Here is a 26,634-nt window from a genome sequence, read left to right as displayed (position 1 = left end):
TATCGCTATGGGGTCCCTCCCATCATAAAAGGCATGAAGGTGCATATCAGTCCAATTATTTAGAAAGCTTTATAGTTTCACTGTCCGGAAAACGATTGCTTTTGCTATATTAGTGGGGACAAAACTAAAAGATTCCTTTGTTTTTTTTTTTAAACTGTTTGTCTTTAAGCTGTTTTTGTAAGCTTACAGAGGGGGTTGTGCTGCAGAATCGTTGTTTGAATGGGGTTTATCAGTAAGAAGTTTGATTTGTGAATTACGGGAAAGAATATTAACTATTTAAGAATTTGGTTCTAGCTGTTTTGGAAGAACGCCTTCTCTCATTTTCTATAGAACATGAATCCATGGATTCAACCGTAATTTCTAAAATGTACATGCCATGAAAGATTTTCATTGGTGATGCTGCAATTCTTTGCAGGAGCAAAGAATTTTATCTCTTCTGATCACTTCCTGCTGCATGCCACCAATGGTTCTGATCCGTGGCGGAGGGAGGGGTGGGCGGCCGCCCACCCTAAAATTTGAAACCGAGTTGGCTCATGACTCGGGAAACCGAGTCGAATCGGGACTCGTGAAACCGAGTCGACGAGGACCCGGGCTCTCGATGAGTCTAGAGCCTGCCAAAAGGGGCGAGGGGTAAAACCCTCGCCAGTTTTCTAAAGCTCTGCCCCTTCGTTTCGGCGTTCCCCTTCTGTCACAGGCAAGGCGACAACCCCATTCGCCGGCAACCCCTGTGCTCTGCAGTGCTGCCAGCCTCCCTTCGGTGAACCCGCGGTGGCGGTGCCCCCCTCCGAGCTTCTCCCTCTCTGCTGCAATCTCCGGCGATGCGAGGCACCGATGTCACAGTCAGTCGGACCTTCGCCAATCTCCGGCGACCATCGCTAGTAGTTTGAAGAAGACCCTCTTATCTCCTAAATTTGAGGGTGGGTTTTGTTCATGCCCAGTGGCTCTGGTGATACAGTATCCAGTTATCCATTCTACAGGAGCAATACAGACCAACCCTTCAATTTGGTTCTTGGTCCTTTCTTTTTGGGGCACAACTGAAAGTGGGTCTAGTTTCTTTCCTCCTTTTTGGGCGCAACCTCATTGGAAGAGTCAATCTTGCGATCCTTTCTTGGTCATCGTGCGTGCATAGGACTCTCTTTTTGTGCCTGCTGCTAAAACAAGGTATGGATGTCTATCAATGTAACGAAGGCAACGGATAGTGTATCTTTATCTACCAGATAGTTGGTGTGAGTGAATTGCTTGTTCTCGATTGTCTAGGATTCTTGTAGTGAGTAACTGTGGCCATTGACAGATTTTAATAATTGGGCGTCTGTATTTTTTGTCTAACAGGCATTTTTATACTCTTTTTGCTTGAATTCTGCATATGGTGCATGTTGGTCATCATCGGTGTCATAAAAAATGTATTCATTTTTTAGCTTAAAGCTTTTTCTGGGTTCTACGACCAATCTTGGTGGTCAGAGGCGGAGCTGGGCGGGGGGGGGGGGGGGGCGGGGGCAGGACTGGGCTGTAGCCCAGTCCTGCCTCCCAAAACAGTTAATTTTTTTTTTTTAAAGCCCAGTCTTAGCCCAGCTCAGCCCTGACTGCAGCAAATAGTTTGATTTGTCCATATAAAATAGATTTTTATTAATAATTGTAGCCATTTTTTATTTTATCTCAAAAAAAAAATTCGAAGGCGCTGCCCCCAAACCCCCGACTATCACACCATTTTTTTTTTTTTGCTACACCCCTGTTTGCCCACCCCTCACATCAATCCTAGCTACGCCACTGGTTCTGATCCCCCCAGTTGAAACTCGTAGGGGCAGGTCATTTGGACCATATATAATCCCATGGATGTGTTTAGCATGGTCAAGATAGTATGAATCGGCCCTTTTTTTTAAAGGCAAGCTGGGGTTAGACATACCCCTACCAGTTATACAAGGATACCATTGGGATTTGAACTTGCAACACCCCAACACAAGGTGACGTGCACTAGCTGATCCTACCAGACAAGCGGAGCCCCGTTGATCCTTAGATCTTTTTTTTTTGATAAAGTATAATTTTTGAAGGTTGAAAATTTTGTACATTGTATATCGTTGATTTTTCAAATCTATGAAACCTGACATGTATAGGAAAAACATTATCTAAGAGTGCATTTTTTGGATTTATAACATAAATCACACCGAAACAAAGACCTGATCATGCTGGCTCAGCCTGCCACACTTACGGATGTCATGCCGGTAGAGTAAAAGTCTGAGGTTAGGACCCCCTCCCCCAGGATCTATTCTGGCTGTTGGCTTGTGCAGAGATGTGGTGCCCATGGAAACAAACCTAGAAAAACTTGTCTAGCGGTCAAGGCCCCACCCACTACGCCAACTCCTCTTGGGCTATCTAAGAGTCTATTTTAAATTAGCCAAATATGTACCTTGGAGGGCCAAAACTGCAAAAAAAAAATGGTCTTTGGGTTTAGAACCCATGAGTCTAGAAAACATTTTCCTATAAGCACCATATGCTCATTTTAACAAAATTTCAGTTCCATCCTCTAACCCTTAATTTTTCCCCAAAAAAGACTAATCTTGGAAATATTTAACCTTTTTTTAGGTTATTGAATTATTAAGATAATGAGCTTTCAGTCAAAAGGATTAGTGAAAAAGAGGCATTGGAATCTAACTTTCTGCAAAGCACAACCTGAAGAAATATGAATGACGATCACAATGGTCCACTTTACTTTGTTCCTTTAGCATCATTGAGATGATGCTGGAAACAAATGTCAACATTTGGTTGCAGACAAAAGGTTAATGCATAAAGCTCTTTAGGCTGCTATGTTTGGGATCCTTGAATCCGATGTTGTGTTGTGTTTTCCCATGCTCTCATACTCTCTTGCTGTTTGGGAGTAGTGGCGTTGATAAAACATTGCATTGGAAATGGTGTCGGCAGCCCCAACACCACATTTCAATACCATTCACAAGATCTCTCAACATAACACATTTACCAGACAATATTTTGGCAGCACATTGAAATCAAGGTTTCATTCCAATGTAAGGCTCCAAAATGAAGCCTTAGTTTTTTTGAAAAATGTCCGTAACATACGACAAAATGATGTGTTTTCTAAAAAACCCTATAACTTTTGAAAATTCATCCAATGTCCAAAACTGCAAATGTTTGTCGTTAAAAGGGTCATTTTAACCTTCACACTTGGACTTCCTTGGGTTCCCGTGATATATTGATATGCTCCCTAAGTATCGCACCCTATCACTTAAAGTTAGATTCACACAATTTTTTTGCGGTTCTCACGAAGTTTGTATAAGTATATTTGTGAACCTCCTGAACTAAAACCTCAAAACATCGCAAATATCATACTAAATTCACATATATAACATAAAATTTATGAGATATAGTCAAACCTCATGTTAACATACCATAACTTTATAAATATTTCACTAAACTTGCATATATAGTATAAAGTCCGCATACCCATGTCTACAAACTTCTTGGTCGAAACATCACAAACTAACTTCACATATATAGTACGAAGTTTGCATAGAAATGTGCATATCTCAATTAAACAACTCAAGGAGACCCAAAAATATTTCACTAAATTTGCATATGTAGTTTAAAGTTTGCATAAGGCCCTACGGTTATCATTTGAGTAACTGATCCTCAAGGATATCTGCAAAAATGTGGCTATTTGTACATATAATACTTTGCTATGTTATGTGAAATTTGATGTTCGTTGAATCATATATAATGTCATTTTGTTTTATTTTCTCTCTTGTTTCTAGAAAGAACCCTAGCCATTTTTTCTTTAAAACTCGTAACATTTTCTCCCTTCCCTTCCAATAACTTTTGTGAAATTTTTTTATTGCATTCCAATGAGGTTGTGGTATCCTTCACATTGACTTCTCGGCTTAGTTTGAATGGTGAGTTTCATAGCCCCTTGCATATTTGTGTTATTTCATTCTGAACTTTTTATTTTGTTTATAGATATAAGTATTTATTACCTGTGTAATTGTGTTTGGTTGTTGTAGGTGTTTTTTGTATATTTCTTTATATTTTATTTAATATTTGCCATTAGATTTATTGTTTATTGTTTACTATATTTAAATTTATTTTACACTATGTTAAATGCTTTGCAAATGTATATTTGTTAAGAGTTGCTTAATGAATTTCTTTTATGCTTCTTTGTATTTATTTAATGTTTTTGAATGAACTGTTCTAATGTCTTATGTCTTCTATATATATCTTAAGTAGTTCGTGATAAATATTTATAAATATAAAGCAAAATGTTGCAACAGAAAATGATCCATACTCTCACCCCCAAGCAAGGACTTTGTTGCAACCGCTACCCGCAACCCCAGGATCTATGATGCGATATATCTCAACGGTTTGGGAGGTACAAAAAAAATAAAGTCAAACTATGATGCTCTTAAAAAAATTGTGGATTTTTTTTTGAAATAATTTTTAAATAATATTGAAATGAGAACACAACAAAAGAAAACTTGGTTTGTGAAAACCGAATTAAGAGAAAACATTATGATGAATTGCATAAAATACAACCATAAAATCACATATGAGGTATTTATGTCTCTATGAGCTACATAAGACTCTTGCAATTAAGAACATGCCACAAGACTCATACTTTGATATTACAAAAACAAAAATAAAATATTATATAAAACCTCAATAATTATAATCATCATCATCTTCTTCTTCTTCTTGTCCTCCTCCACCTCCTCATCCTCCCACTCAAATTAATAGCAAACCATGCAACTCATAACTGACAATGTAAATAAAAAGTAACTACATAATTTAAATCTTAAACACAATTAACCTTAACTAACAACATTAAATTCACATCCAAGTCATACTAAAATGTCATAAGTCATAACTAAACTACTAAGAGTTCATGATAACTAAAGACATTACATTTAACCAATGTCTTGCATGCCAATCTTCATCTCTAAAGTTCTAAATTATAAAGATCCTAAAACTAAACTATCTTCTAGAGCCTATTTGCCAAACATCAGGACAATAATTCTTCATTGTTGCATTTAATTGTCACACGATAATCTCTTTATCTTTGGCCATTTTTTTGGCAAGTGAGTCATCATCATCATCATCATCTTTAAAATCTGGAACAATGGATGAAAGTCCTTTATATTTTTGCAAAATTTTTCTTCTTTGAATTTTTTCTAGTTCAATAATAACATTAGCACGAAATGTGGCAGGAATAGATGGATAATCACATGGACGTACATTTTGACAAAGACTCGCAATATTTGTTTAAATCTATGCAGTACACCTCAAATAATAGCACCACAACACAGACATCTCAATGATAGCTCTGATCATGGTCCATCATTCATGCTTCTACAGTCTTTTCATGCAGGATTTTCTCTATAAGATGAACATAAAGACGACATTGAAATATCTAAAATAAAACATAACCAATTAACCACCAAATAAAAATATAGGCATACAAATATTCGACAACAAGTTTACACACATAGACTAGGATTTTTTTACCTTAACCCAGTTCCTTGAGTGAAAAAAGGGTGGAAATGCACTCTTGAAAAAATCGCAAAAGCCCTCTCCTTTGCACACAGATTGGCCCCAAATCGCTTCCACGACTCCTAGGGTGCGTAGGTTCCATTCTAATGGCTTCTACACAAATGAGAGAGTCAACCCTCAAGAGGTATTTAAAACCTAAAAAGTATGCAATCACTTGCACGTGTGATCCTTGAACCACTTCTCATTGCAGTTGAATCAAAGACTTTTTTTTAATATGTTCATCCCATTGTGCACGTGAGATCTACTCCACTTTATGGGCTGTTGCAGTCCTTTTGGCTGCACCCAACTTGTTTGGTTCACCCAAAGATTGCACACATGAATCAATAGGTTGATTCGGTCTCTGCATTGCTTATAGCCTTCGTTGCTTTTTATCAAAGAGTTTGGCCACCTTATAGGCTTCCTTTTGATCCTTTATTGTTGCAGTCAGGATCTCAATGTGAAGGTCCTCCCTCAGCCCTCCAACGTAGGAACCTAGCAATGTATCCGCATCTACCTGAGAAAGAAAAGTACACAAATTCTCTAATTCATCTTGGTACTCCTCCAAGCTCTCACGTTCCTTGAGATTCTTCAAGTCCACATAATGGTTCGCAAGAATCGTATGACTGATTCTCTCCACAAAATCAATCTAAGAAGGCTTTCTATGTATGACGTAGAACCACATGTACCATCGAAGGGAGCCACCCTCTAGGTGAGCGACCACTTTAAAAACTCTTGCCTTTGCCGACACATTGTGACACTTGAAGTAGTGTTTCAACTTGGACATCCACTCCCTCACGTTGTCTCCAAAGAAGAGGGATATCAAAACGGGGTTTCTTATCAAATCCCCAATTATGGCCAAAATGCAGCTCCCCATGTATTGACTCATGTGTCTCCTATGTGCGTTATACGGCAAAAATCATGATTTTGATTGAAGTGTCATGGTGACAGTTGGGGAATGGTCTCTAGACGAGCAGAAAGGGATGCTACAACCTACTCAATGTGCTCAAGGCACTCATTGATCTCTTGGTAATGTTGGACAAACTTTGTTTGAGTATGTTCGATGAAAGCATGTGCCTGCTCTGCGTGTCGTCAAGCCTCATCAATTTTTTCAAGATGACCAAGATGTAAAGACTTCATATTTAAGGGTTTAATCTGATACCAATCTGTAGTGGTCTCAAAATTTTTACCACTTGAGGCAATCTGAACCGAACATGCCTAGGAAGATGAACCAGTCAGGATACCTAGTCAGGCAACAGACAAGTACTCTAGACAAATGCCTAGATTTTTCAATTGATCGAACATGTTGAATGAAGGGCCTCGAACTTATGGGTGAGAGGTTTTAGGTCCTTCACCTCACTGGATATGGTGTGGTAGAGGCCATAGGGTCATCATTTTGGTAGTTGGTTTATCGAGAGGGAATAGGTTAAACAGGCTAATCGGGTAATCGAGTAGTGGTGTGGTTTCGTGTTTTGATGCAAAATCAAGTCAAACGACTATGGGACTTTGTGAAAAGGTTTAGATGGAGTCTAGGAATGTGAAGGATGGTGTGGTATGGGTATTTGATTGAGGGTTAGGTTGCAGAAAGTTTGAAGATGTCGAATAAGGCAAAACAAGAATGTTGAGCTCCTAAGAAGTACAATTTTGATTTTCAGGGTTTCAGAATGGTTCTAGGGCTTGGGTAGGTGTAGAGGTTCACTTACAACTCAAATCCAAGGTTTGGGAAGTCTTTCCCATGTTTTAGAACTCAGATGCATGATCTGCAACCCAATATTGTCAAATCTCGCGACGAAAAGATAAATAGCCCGATTTGAAAGCACCGAAGGCTTGGGCTCTCTAGAGAAGATGAGCGTCCAATCCTTGAGGACCTAGTCTTCACATGGATTAGATGAAATTAGATGGAGGAAAAGGGACCATCAGAATCGTGATCGGTTGCCCAAAAGAGGAGAAGAGATAAAGGGAAAGAGTGGGTCGCAAGAGGAGAGGAGAGAGACATTGAGAGAGGGGAAGAATTCCTGGGCCCAAAATCATAAAATGAAAACAATCAAGCCAAAAGAGAATAGGAAAGTAAGGGGGGGGGGAGCATCCCACCCTTTCCTTTCTTCTTCTTGTCTTCCTTCTTATTTAGTGAACCTACATGTGGCCCCCACTAGGTTTACTTGTTGGCTCAACCTTTCTTACCTTTTTTCTTTCCTCTCCCTCATGCCATGTATCTTCTTGAAATTAGAAAGTAGCTCCCCTTGTAAGGACCTCCATAAGCTTGCCATGTGTCTACCTTATGAGACCTCTATCATCTTTCTTAGCTTGAATTAGGAGAGAACAAGTGTCCTTTGACTTTTTCTTACGTTCACATGACAGCTCAGCTCCCACATTAGCTCCTTGGGACCCACTTTGCCATGGCATAACCCCCAGGTAGAGCGTTGGATCTTGAATCTCATAAATAGACACTGGCTCCAAAACATGGACCATAACAACCTTAGGGTTGACATCCTCCCCTTGTTGAGATATTGCCTCCATCTCGCCAATATCATTAGAGGTGATTGAGGTTAGCAACAATCTTAGATTTAGTCAATGAGTGGAATTTCTTCATCATTGAGTGCCCCTCCTCCTCACTCTCCTTAAATGCTTCTTGGATGAGAGACATCAATATAGCCACATACTTGTCAACAAATTTTTTACATTCATCCTTAAATTTGGGTTACTCTTGAAATATTTGTCATTGTTGACATGTGCTAAAGGTATTAGCTGCTGCAAGTTTGAGTGTAGAAGTCTAGGTCTCAATTTATTGAGGTAGCATTTTCTGTGAAAAATGTACCAACACCCAGACTTTTTTCCATAGACCAGGCTCCCTCTCTAACCACGTGTCAAGCCTACTCCATACTTCATAATACAAACTATCACCAAGTACATAATCTTTCTTTCTTTGCCCACGTGTTTCAATATTGAATGTTGTGGGTGTGGCCCCTTTCGAGTCAGTATTCTCAGTCTCCATATTAAACAAATTTAGAATTTTCTACAATAACAACATAGAAAATATAGATAAACAGGCAGGCATAAGAGACAAGACATAGGCTATTAAAAAAATATTGCAAAAAATAAATAGAATAGCCTATAAAATAAACCTCAAACCATTAAGGAAACAACCAAAAGAAACAAAGGGGGTTCTCTAATCATATTTATAATACAAGATATACAACATATAATCACACGAACACTCACACAAAAGATTTAATCAAAGAAAAAATAGAATAGGCTATTACATGCAAAGATAAGTAAAAAATCACGCAATTCTTCCACAACATAACTAACTCATGCCAATATTTCAAAAAACAACTGATTCAAATTGTTTTTTCAAAAAAACAATAGGTTTAGTTGTTAAAGATTTACTTACCGAAAAAACACTCTGGTTTTTTTTTTGCCGATGAAGTGTAGCTGATGATTCACTGAAAATAGTTAGTGAAAATTATTGTTGAGGGAAAGCACGTTGGGGACCACAACAAACTATAGTTTATGCCAAAATGGTTTTGGGGTGCGACAATTGATTTTTATAAAAAATAAAAGAAATTTGCATTTAATATTCATACAAAAATTTGCAAACAAGCATATTCACAATGAAATGATTTGCAAAATTGGTACCTAATTTGCGAACTTCTTGAGGATCATAGGAAGTTCATAGTATATCCCACAAATTTAGTGAAATATTTGCGAAGTTACGATATATTAACATGAGGTTTACACTATATCTCATAAATTTCATGTTATATATGTGAATTCAGTACAAAATTTGTGACATTTTGAGGTTTCAGATTAATAAGAGGTTCACAAATATAGTTATGCAAACTTTGTGAGATCCTCAAAAAAATTGTGTGAATCTACTTTTAAGTGAGAGGATGCAATACCAGAAGAACGTACCGATATATTGCATGAACCTCAGGAGGTCCGTTATGTGAAGGTTAAAACGATCCTTTTAACAACAACATTTGCGAGCAAATTTTCAAAAAATGTAAGATTTTTTTAGAAAACATGTTATTTTTTGCTATACAGATCATTTTTCGTAGTTTTTTTTTTCTTTAATAGCTGGAGAAAAACGCTTGCAGCCACCGAGGTCATTGGCATAAAACCCTGGGTCCCCTTGTCCGCTAAGGAGCACACTTAGATTCAACCTCGCAGCAAAGGACGCACCCTTTGGTTTCAAGCTCAGACGTCTGATCGACTAGGTGATGTTTAGGAGTCGCCCTTACCAAATGAGCATAACCATCGTGGGCTAATGCCAAAAAAGCAGTGTAATAGAAGCCCAGAGATTACTTGGGTACAATCACATAAACATCCAATATTGTTTTTTTTTTAAGGCAAGCTGGGATTCCATCATGAGCCTTCAGCTTGACACAGGACTCCGCTTACCACCTGGGTGGTAAACATCCATTATTGTTAACGTAAGGCTATGTCACAAGGCTGAATATCACAATAATTATTAAAACCATATGATTTTTATGTATTAATTAATAAAAAATGCGTCCTATGTTTTCAATCAAAATCACGTCTTCGTATCTTTGATTGGTATTGTATCTGTATCCGTAGCTAAGAGGTCATAAACTGACAAGTACCTAGTTTTTAAATTGGCTTACTCAAGTATTGGATGCTGTGCAGGCTAAGAATTTAAGGTTTGAAAATCAAGAGGTTGGTATACGGCATGTCAAAAACAGCAAAAAATGTGGAATAGATGGAGAAGGGAAATTCTAAAATAAAGAGAAAAACGGATAAAGAAAAAGCAAGAAAAACAGAAGCTCTGAGATAATGTGATTTTTCAGAATAAAAGAAAAAGGAAAAAGCAACAGATCCTTTGAGATGATACGCAACATTTCAGGAAAAAAAAAACTCTCTCTCCGGGGGTGCACGCGGGAGCACACACACACTATGAACTTGATCACTATGATGACAATCTTTTGGCTGTCTGCTCATGCAGTTGCTGAAGCAGAAGTTGGTTTTTCATTAGCTTTTGGGCTATAAGAACATCTCACTTACCTCACCCAGACAATTAAGTGTAGCAAGAAAGTAGGCCACCAAGAGAATAATCCACAGGATGGAAAGGAAACCGATCAGGATACATACATGAAAAAGATGCGCCTAGCATAAAATTATCTAACAATCCAAGCACATGTTACTACTACATTGTTGCTTTCTCTTTTATACGCATTTTTTATCCAAGAAATATTATGCTACGGACTTCAAGTTCATAATGTTTCTCAAGGCTCAGAATGAGACACTACAGAGAGGAACTGCAATTGATCTTTGTTGCCGGAACATATCGCCGAAGATAATGTCTAAATGCAGATGGGAAGAAGCTGAAAACAAGACTTATCAGTCACCAAAGAATCAAGTGCCTGACAGAGTCGGTCAGCTTCAGGTTCGCATACAAGGTCCCTCAACAATCATGCAAAGTATGTTTTAAGCCCGGGAAAAAATGACAAATATCCTTTGCTGCCATGTGTTGTATTACAGCTGAACTGGCCCAAATCATTATTTTACCATCAGACCTCATCAAATTACCCCTCAGAAGAGTAGCTATTTGCTAATCTCATAACTAGATATTGCAACAACCTTCTCATGACATCAAACCGTTGACGATCAGAATACCAACCAACCGTCCCTAAAACTGTCAGCTGGGACAATGGCAGCCACTGTGAAATGATGCAGATGCAATGGCATATATTAGAGACTCATGGTTTCATTCGACCAACCTGGGCAATGGTACCCCCTGTGAAATGACGCAGAGAAGAGATACAAGTAACAAATCTAATACAAATGCACAGATTTTCTGATGACATCAAGACTGCAATGTTTCCATGTGAAGGGTGTTTATGAATTTCCTCACCAGAACTGATAATAGAGCCCTCATTTATTGCCTACTTGTTCATCCTTCTTATTCACAGAGGACTTATAGCATAATTTAATTACTAAATTGAAAGTGTAGCTGGGGAGACTGAGATTAGTTCCTTTTCCAAGACAGCGAAGGTCCATATTGGACCACATTTTTTATCCTGTTATTTGGCATAGATATGCAGCCTTGGGAACCAGAAAGCACAATCCATGAGTTCTGCATCAAACATGAAACCATTGTTAGTAAATTACCAACGCCTTTACCTTTGCACCACTAGCATAATCTCACTAGGTATCTATCAAAAGAAAATTGATAAAAGCATGTGCAAAGTACCTTTCAAACAGCAACCTAGTATCAGTTCTCTGATCGGTATACCCCTTCCCAAAATCATCTGAGTGTGCTCTTGTACTGATATTGGGTTTGAGTGCACGTCATTTGGCAAGTTCCCAAATTAGTGAGATGCAGGCCCAAAATGGCCACAACTTTCTCATAATCTCAGCTAATAAATGTTATATGCAGTGAATATCATGAAATCATATTAACTATTATACAAAGCAAGCTGCAACTGAGACCTATCCTCAGACATGTACCTCCTAACAAAAGCTCTTCTCCACCACACCTCAAAAGCCCTCTGAATATTAGGACAGTCATCCCCTCTATTCAAAAACCGATTGAACCAGTTTAGTAACAGTGACTGTTGGTGTGGTAATGGCAATGTAAGAATCATCTGTCCGAGTCCTTCCTCCACTGACTTCTTGTCAAGGGTCTTGCAAGCTCTCTTCATCCACCCAAAGTCATCATACAAGGCTTCCAACCATGTCTCCAGAAAAGAAATTCTTAAATCCTTTGAAACCAAGATTTGTCCCCTACCAATTGCTACACACAGCTGGGCCGTAACCTTGCTAATTTCATACCTGTACATGACAGGTATTCTTGAATGCAGGTTTGCAAGCTCGGAACAATCTGCCCACAATTTCACAAAGTCATCACCCATTTTTTTGTCGATCAAAATATTGACAACCCACTGTAAATTATCTGCTTCCCGAGCAATGTCACTCATTAGTGCTCCATGATCTTGTCCACTGTCATTTGCGACAGTAGCTGCCGTGCAGTGCTGCAGAAGAGCATTGATACATTTGTCACAAATATGATAAAGGATTTCTTTATTGACTTCAACCCTATTAGCATTGATTCCATTGCCATTACTGCAGCTTCCATGGGTTGAATTTCCCTTGAGCAAAATAGATAACACGGACTTCATGTCTCGTCTTGATCTGTCATTCTTGGCACACAAAATATCCTCCAAGAGATGTAAAAATATACCATCAGGGTTTTCCGAAACAGAGGGTTCAAGTGAAACTCTCTGCAGAACTTCAACAGTTGAATTTTGGAGGTCAAGCTGGTTGAGAACGGAGATGACCTTTTCCTCTTCCTCCTCTGACCAAGGCATGGCTTCCAGACACTCCAAGCATGACAATATCCCTGCATCAAATATGATGGCTGAAGATACCTGCAACAATAAATGAGTTTTCCGATCACAAAACCGTCCCAGATGTAAAAAAAAGAGACAACAGATGTGGTTTGTTTTTCCTTAATAGTTCACACGTGCTAATTTGCAGGGATCTATGGCCTGACCAATATCATAGTTACCATTTCTGGTCTAGCAGAAGCTTTCTAATTGTAGAGGCAGTGAAAAACTTCTTCCTACATAATAAAGTAATAAACCACAAATAGCAACAATGTTTTGGTTGTTGTTGATTATGATAACATGATGACGACAATGACAACTATGAAGATGATGATGATGATGCGTATTGTACACTCAATTTCAAGCCAATTCATGGATTAAGAATACCATTCAAGAATAGAATCAACAAGGAAATAACATCAAATATTTTGACCAACATAGTGAGTGCTTAAGACCATCAATTTTGTGCAAATGTAAGGAAAAACTATTTTTTTTCTGAACATAGAAACTCGAGAACATTCGACAAAAATTACCGCACACCCAATTAAAAAAAAATCAGGGGAAAAGTTGCAAAAATAAAAGAGACGGCAACCACCTTTAGGACACCAAGAACCATAGAGACGTCCTCCTTCATCAATCTCTTCCTCAGATCCTTACAGTACATCAATGCCACCGTCTCCACATACGCCTCCACATCGTCGCACTCCGAGATCTCCACTTCATGCTCGACCAACCCTTGCTGCCGGAGATTCGCGGCGAAGAACCGGCTGCAACCGGTGAGGATCCTCCGGTGGACGTTCACCGTGAGCCTGAACCCGTCCCTCGAGCTCACGGTGAGCTTCACGTCTCCGGACTCCGGCAAATCGCAGCCCTTGAGGATCCTTCCCACCCTCTCCCTCATCCTCCTCTGGCTTTCCGGCGGACAGGCGTCCTTCTCTCTGGTCATCATCTCCAAGAGGGTAGGACTACAATTGGACCTCTCCGCCAGGGAGGGAAGAGGCGGGCTCGATTTGGTGATGGTAGTGGCGGTGGGGGAGGAAGGGTGGTGGTGCTCCAGAGTGGTGGGGGAAAAGGCGCCAGGGGGAACCCTCACCTTGAAAGGTGAGATGGAGGGATCCGAGATGAAACCCTGCTTGATCATGGCAGAGATCTCCTTGTTCCTTTGGAGTCTGTCCGCCATCAATGTGGGAAGCGAGATGTCAGAAATTCCGCAGTGAAATTTAATGGCTTTCCCAATCCAGACTAGTATGGCCTTTGAGAGAGAGAGAGAGACGTTAATGGAGGGGCGAGTCTGGCCAACAGCAAGACGACACTGTGGGTGATGGGCGGGTTAGTTTGGGAAAGAAAACAAGGTTTTGAAGACTCGAACTCCCTGCATTAGGAATTTAAGATTCGGGTCTCAAGTCTGTACCTTTCACCTATTACATTGTAAGACACCCTGCCCCACCCCATGAGGCACCAGACATGTTGAGTAGTACAGACATTGGCTACAAACTTTGTGTAAGCAACTTGTCTCACACGATTGAAAAAAAAAATCATAAACAAAAAAAAATAAAAGAAAAAAGTTACAAATATCCGCCTAACTTTTGACCTAATTATGAACACCTGTTTAACTTTTAAAATTTTACAAATAAGGGCTTGAGTTTGCAAAATAATACTCAAACACCTGCTTCCTTTAAACGGGCTCAGTTTACTATGGTCCGTCTTCATAAATTTACCAATTAACCCTTCTCCTCCATGGTTACTGTTGAACTTCTTTTACAAAACCTCATTGATAGAAACATGCACTTAGTGTGTCAGGCAACCTAACTTGAATTAGGTGAGCTCGAAGGCATGCATGTACACATGCTATCTTTCAAGTAATAGTTGTTTCGCTTAAGATCAAGTTCTCGGTGTAATAGGTACTCGTGCAACTATGCTCTCATGATACAATCAAACTTTTGACTTCTTATAAAAATTGGTTCATGCCTTACACTGGGTGAGACTGATAACCTCAACACTAACCACCTTCAGCGGCCTCTTAACTATGTTAGGTTGATCCAAGCTTGACGTAAGCTTGAATTGGTTATGGATTTTGGGTTTACATATAGGTTTGAATCTTGCATACAAAAGTTGGTATAGATTCGAACTGCAACCGGAGGAGAGAGAGAGAGAGAGAGAGAGAGAGAGAGAGAGCTCTTAGATAGCAAAGCTTGTAGGAGAGGAGGAGAGAGGAAAGCTCAAGAGAGAAAGAAAAGAGAGTTGAGGGATGAGAGAAATAGAAGAAGGTTGGGGTTTATATAGGCCTCAGCCCCCAAGCCCCTGATACGGTCAAGACTATCCTGAACTAGGTCAACAATCAATGATCAAGGTAACCGGTGATTGGTGGCCCGTTAAAGACCATTAAAGATCCATACAAAAACATTGGGCTTGGTACATACGAATCCAAGTGTAAAACCTGTAAATTTTTTATAGCATAAATAAATAAAGAGATTAGTTTTATTTTCAAGTTAGAACTGTGTTTCTATCTTTTAAAATATCAATTATGGGTATTTTACATGCTAAATTATCTTTTTCTAACCAATAAGGATAAAATAGTCATTTCAAGAATTAGTTTAGATAAAATACTATTAAAATATTTAAATTATCATGAAAATTATTTATTTTAGTAAGTCACAAACTCATCTAGGTATTTTCAAGATATTTTAGAACTTAACTAGATGCATTTTAGTGGTTTTCGAAAGAAATTATAATAAAGGGCATTTTGTGTAACATCCCAAGATTTTTAACCATTGAAAAATACGTAAAAAATAAAAAATTTCTTTTCTTTTAAAATAAATAGTAGAAATGATTTCAAACTTTGGTTTAAAACTTTGAGTTGGTTACATTCTAGGGACCACATTATAAATCAAGGTATAATTTAATTCAAACGTACATTATATGCAAAGTCCTTTACAAAAGTTTAAATAGTTAAACATTTCTGATTGAAAAATAAAAAATTTAAAGTTTTATCAAGATCTTGAAAATCTTGATTTTTTGATGCCACTTTTGTCTAGTATCCACTGTCGTGCAAAGTGTCTTGTACCTGAACCTATATTTTCTCATAACATGGGGTTAGACTTGTAACAACGTAATAAGTAAATACCAATTCCAGGTAACTTAAAATATCAAAATAAATTCAAGAATCATAATTTTACTCTACTTGTGCAATTCAAATTCAAACTATATCAAGCTTAGCATTTGCTGCTAGATATCATACTGCAAAAATAAGGACAAAGATCTACTAATATAATTTCAACAAATGATAACTCATGTATTCAGTATGTTGCAAATAACCACTCATACATTCAATACAAATAACAACCCATGCATTTTAATAACAATGGCATTGTCCACCTCTTTGCAAGTAGTTATTCAAATATATCAGCCTTTATTTTGATATTTATTATCCCTACGAGTACTCGTAGGCTACTAGTCATCGTACAATCGAGATCATTTGGGGTTTATTATGCCATGTATATTTTAATTACTCCAAATGACTAGTATATGAATCCCAAGGACAACGGTTTGTAACTGAGAGAAATTCTCCAAAGGCCACTAACAACTAATTTGGATGCATCCTGAACTTACTGAAGAAGTTAGGGAGATCTCTCACCCTGGTCTCCAAAACCTATGAGTGACTGGGGACCCATGGGATGCCTTGCTCTAAAAAACATTCATGTCACTCGAGGCTTGTACTACCTACCCTCTCCAAGGTAGGACAATTGTGAATGGGTATAAGAGTTATTTTTTTAATGAAAATAAACATTTCATGTATATTCATGAGGTAACAATTACAGTCATGCATATTTAATGCATTTAATGTTACTTTGTATATACAAGTACTTCGCCAAAGAAGGCAAAAAAACACTTTAAGTTTATGTGTAAGCATGATTCATTTAACAGCTGCTACATAAGAAAAATTCTAGTACAATGATATTTTTCAACAATAATCATGTGCTACACATTCATCATCATGTTTCATGGCAACAAAGGTTGCTCAAATCTTAGCCATAGCCTAGCCAAAATAATTTATTTCATAAATAATAATTTCAGGCATTTCAATTCAAAGTTTGCAAGATTTTATTAAACCCTAATCTCATTATTGAACAATCTTTATAAGAAACATTCAAGCATGCTAACTTGAATCAATACATGTAAATAGAAATTAATGTATGAAAACATGGTTCAAAGTATGCGAACATGTATTGGGGTACGCAACAGTTCATGCTAACATAAATCTGCATCTACAATTTTGATGTAAGTATCCAGAATATATTTAACATTTTAAATTATCATTTTTTTGTATAATAACTTACATTGATTTTTACGTGATAACTGGTGTATCGAGGTAGGGCAAAACGGCCATTATTGGTAATATTCTATTTTTTTTATTATATTAGATTATGTTTTCCTATAAATTTTAGGCAGTGCTTGCCCTATATAAATTTGAAAAAAAAAATATTTTAAGAACCTCATATTATATTTATAAAAAATATATAAAAGCTATTTTAAATTGACCTTATTTTTATAAAAAATTTATAGAATTTTCTCTGTAATGACTTGAATATTCGAAAAGGGGTTTGAACTCGATTTTGAGTTATAAAATTTTTCACATGACTTTTCCTCATAAAAATTTTAATAAAGTTTTTTCTAAAAAATTGCTTAAATATGGGTTTTGAAAATTTTTGATAGAATTTTCTTTAAAAAAAATGATTTTTTAAAAAAAAATTATCATAATTAGTATTAGAATAGTTCAAAATTTTTGAAAAGTTTATAAAAATTTTGCCAAAACTTCGGTTATAATAGTTCAAAATTTCAAGAATGTTTATAAAATTTTTGCCATAATTAATACTATAATAGTTCTAAATTTTAAAAATATTTATTAAAATTTTGAACAGAACCTCCCTTGTGTGGAGGCAAAATTGAATTAAATTTTAGCAAAATTACCGTAATTTAAATCCAGAAAGAAATCCTAAGGGTTCAAGGAAGAATTAGGTGGTTCTAAAATTTTAAATTAGGGTTTATAGGTTCTTACCTGATTCTAGGAAGATTTCAACATCGCTTTCGTAGTGTTAACTCGAATCTACCACTGAATTGGACAGAATTCTTGTTGGTGATGCTTCAAGGGCTAAATTTGTTTAGGTAGTACTCTCCCAAACAAATCAAAACCATTAAACTATAGAGGCAAGGGGCACATAAAGTTTTGGTAGAAGAAATCTGAAAATTGATGAAGATTTGAGTTAGAAATTTAGAGAGAAGATGCTAGGGTTAGAGAGAGAAAGAGGGAATAGGAGAGAGAGAGGAAGCTAGAGAGGGAAAGAAGGTGGATGGACTTGGTTTAGAGAGAGAAGGGGGTGGGGGCTATTTATAGCCCCTACAAGAGGTGGTGCTCCCCCCTGTGGGGCATATACCCCCTAGGTGTCAATTAAAGAGAAAGGGAAAGGGAAAACTTATCTCTTCTCTCCCAAAATCGAGGGCCAAAAACCATTGGATTTGATGGTTTTGTTGGGCCCACTTTCAAAACAATTAGCCAAAACCATCGAATTTGATAGTTTTGGATTATTTTAATATTATTTATTTTTATCTTGTTTATTAAATCCTTTTAATCATATTTATTTTTACTAAACTAGCCCTAGTTTGATTCCACATAACTAGATTGCCACTTAAGTTATGAAAAATGCCTTTTTACTCTTTTTGTGGTTTAGGAATTTACTTAAACATGCCACTAGGTTGGCAAATTATCATTTTACCCCTGATAATTTTATTAATTTTGTGAAAAATATTTTTAACATAAAAATTACTTTTTTACCTCTTTGTGGCTACAAAATTTACCTGAATATGCCATTGGAGTGGTAACTTAGCATTTTGTCGTTGACAATTTAAATATTTACTAATATGTCCTTAAAATGTAGATCCAGGTAAATATTCAGATCCATTGCAAACTATCCATTTGGATCCATCAAAAGTTCAGATCAGTGTTTGGATTTAATAATTATTCAAATAAGGATTTTTAGACTTCAAATCATATTCAGACTGGTTCAGGATTCATAAAGACTTGATTTTCAGAATTTATTAAATATTAGAAACTTTTGGATATTACATTTTGGTCAAAGAATAATTAAATGACCATATATTTTGATATAATGCTTGATTAAATATTGTCAGAACAAATAGTTAATGGGGATTATTAGAGTTCTAAACACATTTCAAAGAAATTTATATATAGATGAAGTTTTATTATGGACTCGGTGTTCAAGTGAGTTTGAACCCAATGGGTCAACCCAGTTTAATAATAAGTGTTTTACTAGTTTTAAAGTATTTATTAAAATATTCATTTTAACCTTGTAATTATTTCTAAAACCTAAAGTTTCAGTTCTTTTATGTTATCATTTTTTTATATTGTTTTTTTTTTCTTGAGGTGAAGTTTGGTGGGAACCAACCCACTTGGGTCAGACTCGATCCAGATTCAACATCCTAGGCGCACAAGGGCTAGGGTGAGGTCGAGTTGGGTGGGGCCCACTAGGGCACCCAATCCTCTTCTCTTCCTTCTCTTCTTCAATCCCAGTTGAAAACCCCAAAGAGAGGGAGAAGAAAAAGAAAACGAATGCAACAATGTCATTGTTAGCGTTCTCTCGCCTTCTTGTGTGAACCACTCCCCGGCTCCTGCCTCGCTCATTGTTTGCCACCTCACCACCGAGGGGTTCTCAGTTCGCCTGATCGACCTCTACCACGTCGAGATGCTCAGGCACTTCCTAAAGGTATTCGATGAATTTCCCAGCCTCAGTTGTGCCCGCACTGTAAAGTCGATGAACTCTGTCCTCGCTGTCTGCGCCAATTTAAAGGATTTTGACAAGTTGGGGATGTTGTTCAGTGAGTTGCTAGAGAAATCGGGGGTAAATCCGGATGATTACTCGTATATCACATTCACTCATGACCTCTGTAAGGTGGGCAACGTTGAGTTGGTGTTTTCATTACTTGGAGAGACAAGGAAGAACTCCTAGAGCCAATGGATGGAGCATATGTGAGATTCTCAGATACTAGCCGATGCCTTTTCTTGGGTTTTGTACTGTGTTTTTTTTTTGGAGATTTGCATCACCTCCACCCGCCATTGATGACTAGGTGAGCAGCTCACCATCATCTTCTTCTTCTTTATTGTTTTCTCCCTCTTTTTGAGCAATTCTACACTAACTGAATTTCTTTATTGGATTCTCTTGGGATTTGTACTCGATTCCCATCCTTGGAAATTATACCCTGCAATTTAATGTCGTCTTCGTCAACAACATATGTGTGAATTTAGTCTTCTCCATTTTTCTTTGTTTTGATCAATTTCCCCCAAAAAAATGAGCTTTCTTGGAAACTAGGTGCATTGGAAAGCATGTTATAGCGTTGAAGTCATCTAGATTTGTGTGCAGACAAAAGAGATGCCCAACATAGTCAATTCAGCCCAACTCTTGCCATTTTGGTATTCTTTTAGATTGATCCTTGAGAAAACAATTTACTCAATTTCTAACTTGTATTAGTTTTTGTGCGGATAGACATTCTGACACCTCCTCATTGTTTGTGCAGCTCTATATCACTCTCTGTCATTAAGAGAGTGCCCCAATTGAACCATACTTATTGTTTTTACTTGGTGTTGCACACATACACCAAGTGTTCATCGAATTGCCAAAGAGGCAATTCAGTGTAATTCGGTGCGGAGTTTGTGAAACCCTTTTGATTTATGGGTTTTGCCATACGTATATTTCAGATCTGCGAATGTAAGATACTTTAACTGAACTTGTAGAGAGCATGTGTAGGCATTAATCATATAGGCAAATTATGTGCACACACTGCACTTATTTGTGGATATCTAGGACTATCATGTATATCTAACTGCCTATGTTGTATTGCAACATCGTTATGTACACACACCACACTTAGTTGTGGATATCTAGGACTGCTATGATTGAAGTTTGGAGATCATACTAACCATGATTTAAATGTATGCGAATAGAAGGGTTTTTCTTGTTCAGGTTTAGGAGATCATGCTTGTTATGATTGTAGTTAGCGAAATATAGAGTGTATTTGTTGCAGCTACATGTTTAAGCATATATTATTAAAATGAATGTTGTACGATTGATGTGATAATATAACTAAATTGAAATATTTTTATAAAATAATATTTTTATAAAACATGCTATGTATGTTATGAACAAATCATGCACAAAAGCATGTGTAATAGAATCATGTTATGATAAGATTATGCATGGAGTGATACGTCACATGCTCTCATAGATGAATCATGATTTGCATGGATGCTATATATATATATATATATATATATATATATATATATATATATATATATATATATATATATATATATATATATATACTATGTGTGAGACACATTATACATAAAATGCTTGCTTTGAATATTGATTCATGTTGTAAAAAAAATGTATATATGACTCAAATCATGTGTGTATAACTCAAAATATGTAGGAGTTATGTATGTTGAGGTTTAGTTGCTTTGTATTATGGAATGTGCATGTTCATGTATACATACATGAAATTACAAGTCTTATTTATGCATGTTTCAATATTCAATTTATGAAATGAAATATTTCTTGTGGCTATATTATGATGCTTACGAGGATATGCTTTTGTTTGATGTTGAAATGTCATACGATGTGAAATTATGAACATATGTGATAAATGATGATATGATTGAAATGCCATGATATATGATGTGACATGTGATGCAATGTATGATATGCCATATGAGGTAATGCATCTTGATTGGTGCATGAAATGAGATATGTATTAGATCTTTTTGAGATTAATTGAATGTTCAAGCCCGGATAGTGGCTCCTGAGTGTAACTTAAAATCTTATGATTTTGCCAATTTATTTTATACATGTTTGTGCTCGTGTTGGTGGCTATCGACCTTGAGAGTGATCAATTGTATTGATACATGTATGACAATAGTATTTACTTGATAAGATAACCGTTGAGAAACTGTTCTCGAAAAATTCTCTATGCGGGTGTGCAAGACAAGGTAGACCATCTATTTAGGGCAGTAACTCCTTGTGAGGTTGTATATTTCTCAGACCAGGTGATCCAGCGTAGATCTTGTAAATCTTTGTTATGATTAAATGAAATGCTATGATAAATTGTGATGATCTTTTGAGTTGGTTGAGATAGTCAGTTATGAATCTATAGATTTGACTTTGCTGTTATAATAGGATTGTATGTTGATAAACAGACCCTTATCGATTTTTAAATTTTGATATGATGTTATGATTAAGACACTTATGTTAGTGTATAGGTGAATGATGCATCACGCCTACAAATGACTAGGTTGACTTATTAGGTGAATGATATATCACGTCATACATAGTTTTGTTGCAAATAATTGCATTATGATTGTCTGATTTAAATATATCACACATATATATCATTTGTATATCATAAATATCTAAGTGATTTACTTAGAAAGTATGTTTGTATGTTTTACGCTGAAACGGTCAAAATGATTTGACCTATTGTTTATAAGAATTATGAATGCATATGAAAATGATGCAATGACCTTAATGTTTAAAATGAATATATATATTCATATGATAACTTGTATGTCTTGAATGCATATGAATTATGCTTTATGATGTGAGTTAAGGTTAAATGAAATATTAAGTAACAAAATGCTTTTAAATGCCTTATGTTTGAATGCGTGAATGGATAACTTACGGGATGTTGTCTTATTATCTATCACTTGATGATTGATGAATAATATATTATGTCTTTACCTTTGAATGCTTGATATGTTTTTTTTAAGTTTGAACTTGGGTTGTCCTACCAAGCTTTAGTGAGTCTGGCCCTATTTTATGGAGGGCAAGTAATGCAGGTAAAGTATGATGAGTAACTAAAGTGAAGGATTGATCAATCTACATCCTCGAGGGTCCACTCTTACCTTACGATCTTGGTAGACATGATCTTTTTGTTTTATATATTTGATCATGTAGAGACTGAACCGTTATTTTTATATTCTGATTTGAAATAGAATCAAAACTCTTCATATTTTAGTCTTATATTGTACGTTATTTGAAATATGTATATCCCATACATTTTTAAGTTTATTGTTATCTTTAAGTCTTAACCGTTTTTTGAAAATCATTTTTGTGTTATAAAATCTGATTTACTTATAAAAAAAATGGTCTCAAATTTTCAATATTGGTAAAATAATTAAGGTTAAAATTTTGGGGGCGTTACACCAAGTCAGGTCTAGGTAAGATCCAAAAGAAATGATTGTTAAGTCAATGCACATTTAAGGTTTGGTCAATTAACAAAACTATACTTGAGGACTAAAATTGAGCCAAGTACTAAAAAGAAAGATCAAAGACCAAACCCGAAGCCCAAGTCCAAAGTCAAAGGTTCAAGATTCAAAATTCAAAATTCAAAATTCAAGATCCAAGATCTAAAATCAAAGGTCCAAGGTTCACGCCGAACTAAAACCGAAGCCCAAGCTCAAATCCAAACCCAATATCCAAATTCAAACACAAGTTCAAAGTCAAAGGTCAATGTTCAAAATTCAAGATCCAAGATCCAAATAAATGTAGAAGCCCAAGATCTATTGCTCCTTGAGGGCCTTGCCCACTAAGGCAACATCCCTCTATATAAGGATAGGGAAGGTTTCAACTTCTTGTAATTAGGGTTGTCAACGGGTCGGGTTTGGTTCGAATTCAAGTGGAACCCGACTCTGCCTCGATATTTTGGCATGGTATTAGATTTGGACCCGAATGTAATCGGACACACCATAAAGGAAACCATGCTCAGACCTGATAAGAACTACATGAACCACACTCGGGTCATACTCGGTAAAACAATTTTATTGTTTTTACATTGAAAAATTGTGGGTCTTAATTAGAACTTGGGTCGGGCACGAGTCTGGTATAAAATTTCACAAACTATACCCGAGTCCATTTATTAATCAAACTTTCAGGACCCGAATCTTCTTATTTATCACCATACCCGGACCCTATAGGGTTTGGTTTGGGTTGGGCCCGGGTAAACTCAACCCGTTGACAACCCTACCTACAACTTCTCATATGAAACTAAACTTGTAAGAAAGACTAGAAATCCACAAACTTAGAGAAAAAAAAGGGAAAATGCATAAAGAACTTAAGAATGGTTTTGAACTAAAACCTCATTAAAACAAAGGTCTCTCGTAACCAATGTCCTGAGCCTAGAGCTTGTTTTCCAGCCAGTCACGCTGGAGCGACTACCAGCCAATTGATACTGTCGCATAAAGTCTCCAATGGCGGAAGTAGATCATGAGCCACCAATGGGGGGCTCCGCGTGTTTGAGCTGTTAGTGCATGTCACCATGTGTTGGGACGTTGCAAGTTCAAAACCCAATGGTATGTTGTGTAACTGGTGGGGTCTGCCTAACCCCAGCTTGCCTTTCAAAAAAATTATTTGTTACCAGCCTCTCTGGCGACCGATGACCAATGGAAACACAACAATCAGCATGGGTTTTGGTCGTTCATGGGATTTAAAGGTGAAATTATCAGGTGCACAAATATTTGTTAATTAAGCACCTGATCACCCTCCATCTTGGGAACAAGCCTATCAGTTGTGGGGCTTAAGGCCTGATGGAGGGCGATCAGGTGCTTAATGCACAAAAATTGTGCCATGTGATTGCACCTGATCCGGACTCGATTTAAAGCACAAAATTTGTGTCATGTGACTGATCCAGACTCGATTTAAAGGAGGCGTGTCAAACCCAGGCCTTATTTATAAAATTTGAAATGTTAAGCATGTATTTATAAATAGGTCAAAAGTTGCAGGTATTTATAAACTCTTCATAAAAAAAAAAAATAACCAGCTTTAATGGTAATCTGTGTGAGCTGAACCGTTCATCTTGTAGATATTTTACTTCTCACATACGAGATCTTGGGTTGTCCATTTTGTATTGTTTAAATGCTCTTCATATAAAGCAACAATGGCTTTGAAAAATTTATGAAAACTAACTAACATACAAAGAACTTGGTTATGGTGTTTGGGAGGTCATTCAACAATGGCTTAAAATGTGGCTGAAATTATGGGTTAATAAGAGAATATTAAGTTCTCATATAATTAATTCTTATTTAGTGAAACTAATGAGGTAAACAATAATAATTAACAAATAGCAAGTTCTCATGCAACTAAGTAGGCAAATAATAACTTTTTCCATTACCTGCTTGGGAAGCAAGGTAATGGCTTGGATCCATATGCTTGGGAAGGTAATGAAACTCCACTTTTTCCATTACCTGCTTGGATCCTCTTCTATTGGAAGGTAATGACAAGGCTTTGAGATCCTCATCTTTCTCGCAACTAAGATAAGGAGGGCCCAAATAGTTGAGAGAAAGGATGAAACCGACACCATCATTGTCGTTGTTAAGGTGCCCTGCACAATTGTTACCACCACGCTCAAGAAGCTCCATCACACCCTCATGGGTGTGCCGATCATGGAGATGAAGATGATGGCTATAGAATGCCTGCAACAGGACTATGAAATTCTGTTTACAGAATTTTCTGCATATGAGCAATAGATAATCGCCCCCCAATACATTCGATTAAATGCTCGAATCAAACGACTGTTGTAGATCTAAATCCCATTCCAATCCTGTTATTCATGGTTGTCCTAATGAAAGTCCCACACAATATGATCTGAGCGCCAAACGCTTGAAGAACGAGCAGAACTCAAATGCCCCCAACGTATTTGCTCATATGCCAAAGATCTTTTCTAATTCATGTGAGGAGCTTGATGGACTGCTTGTTCAGACTGATCTAGCTGAATTATTTTTTGTAGATGAAGGCGCAGTCATGTACCTTCTTCCCGATGCACAAGTCCCTATGATAGCAGTAAACGAGCATAAATAGGGCCATCTTCATGCACTTGCCCAATATGAATATCCAGTAGCACACACACCAATTGCATCTTGCAGGCCTTTATTGCCGAGATTATTTGCATGCACAGAATGCATGCCATTCCTTGATAACGTACCAAATATAATTGACATCACACGGATGCCTTGCTGCAACATAACTACATCACTGTGACATGCTGAATCCAAATTGCTTTCGCTAGTAGTATGCTGCAATATTTCGGATGTGTGCCAGGAAAATCAGATCGAAACAAAAAAAAATCAACGATCAACAATGGCAGTGTGAGCATATTTGACCCAGGGGGAACTTTGGCTGCTGCCATTATGTCAACTGATATGAGAGGCCTCAAACATTCATTGAATTCCTCCATTGCTGATGAATTTCATTGTAAAGACATCACCGACTGGACTAGCAAGGAAATAGCTTTTCATGGATATTTGGTGGCTTACGTTTTTGCCGTAATGTCTCACTCAATAGTGATTGATATTGGCGATAACCTTGTAAGTCACCTCTTAGACTTCTAATTTGGTGATTTTAAATTGCTATTTGAAGTCTTCAAGCACATCGACCTCTATACTCAAAACTGCTATGCTCCTGTTCATATCCTAGCATGGTCAAGGGTGTTCAACCCATCAATGGGGCTCCTTTGTGAAGTTGTCCAAACCAACAACCAAGTGTATACCAATATGATTCAAACTATGAGCAGTAGTAACTTGAATCATATTGTTTTTGTTGTGTTAATGAACGTCTCTATTTATTTTGGTATGATTAAGTTCAATCTTGAAAGCAATTGGGTTGGGGTGCACTGACCTTGGAGTTGGTTGTAACATCTTGAT

General features: G+C 36.9%; 1 pseudogene; it reads right to left on the bottom strand.

Annotated features, from left to right (window-relative positions):
* Positions 1-11,856: 11,856 nt before the first annotated feature.
* LOC149821226 (BTB/POZ domain-containing protein At5g60050 pseudogene) lies at positions 11,857-14,049 on the bottom strand (annotated as a pseudogene).
* Positions 14,050-26,634: the final 12,585 nt, after the last annotated feature.

Source organism: Nuphar pumila, chromosome 12 (assembly GCF_984573655.1).
Source record: "Nuphar pumila chromosome 12, dmNupPumi1.hap1.1, whole genome shotgun sequence".
NCBI classification, from domain to species: domain Eukaryota; kingdom Viridiplantae; phylum Streptophyta; class Magnoliopsida; order Nymphaeales; family Nymphaeaceae; genus Nuphar; species Nuphar pumila.
This window is presented reverse-complemented; position numbering and strand designations above follow the sequence as displayed.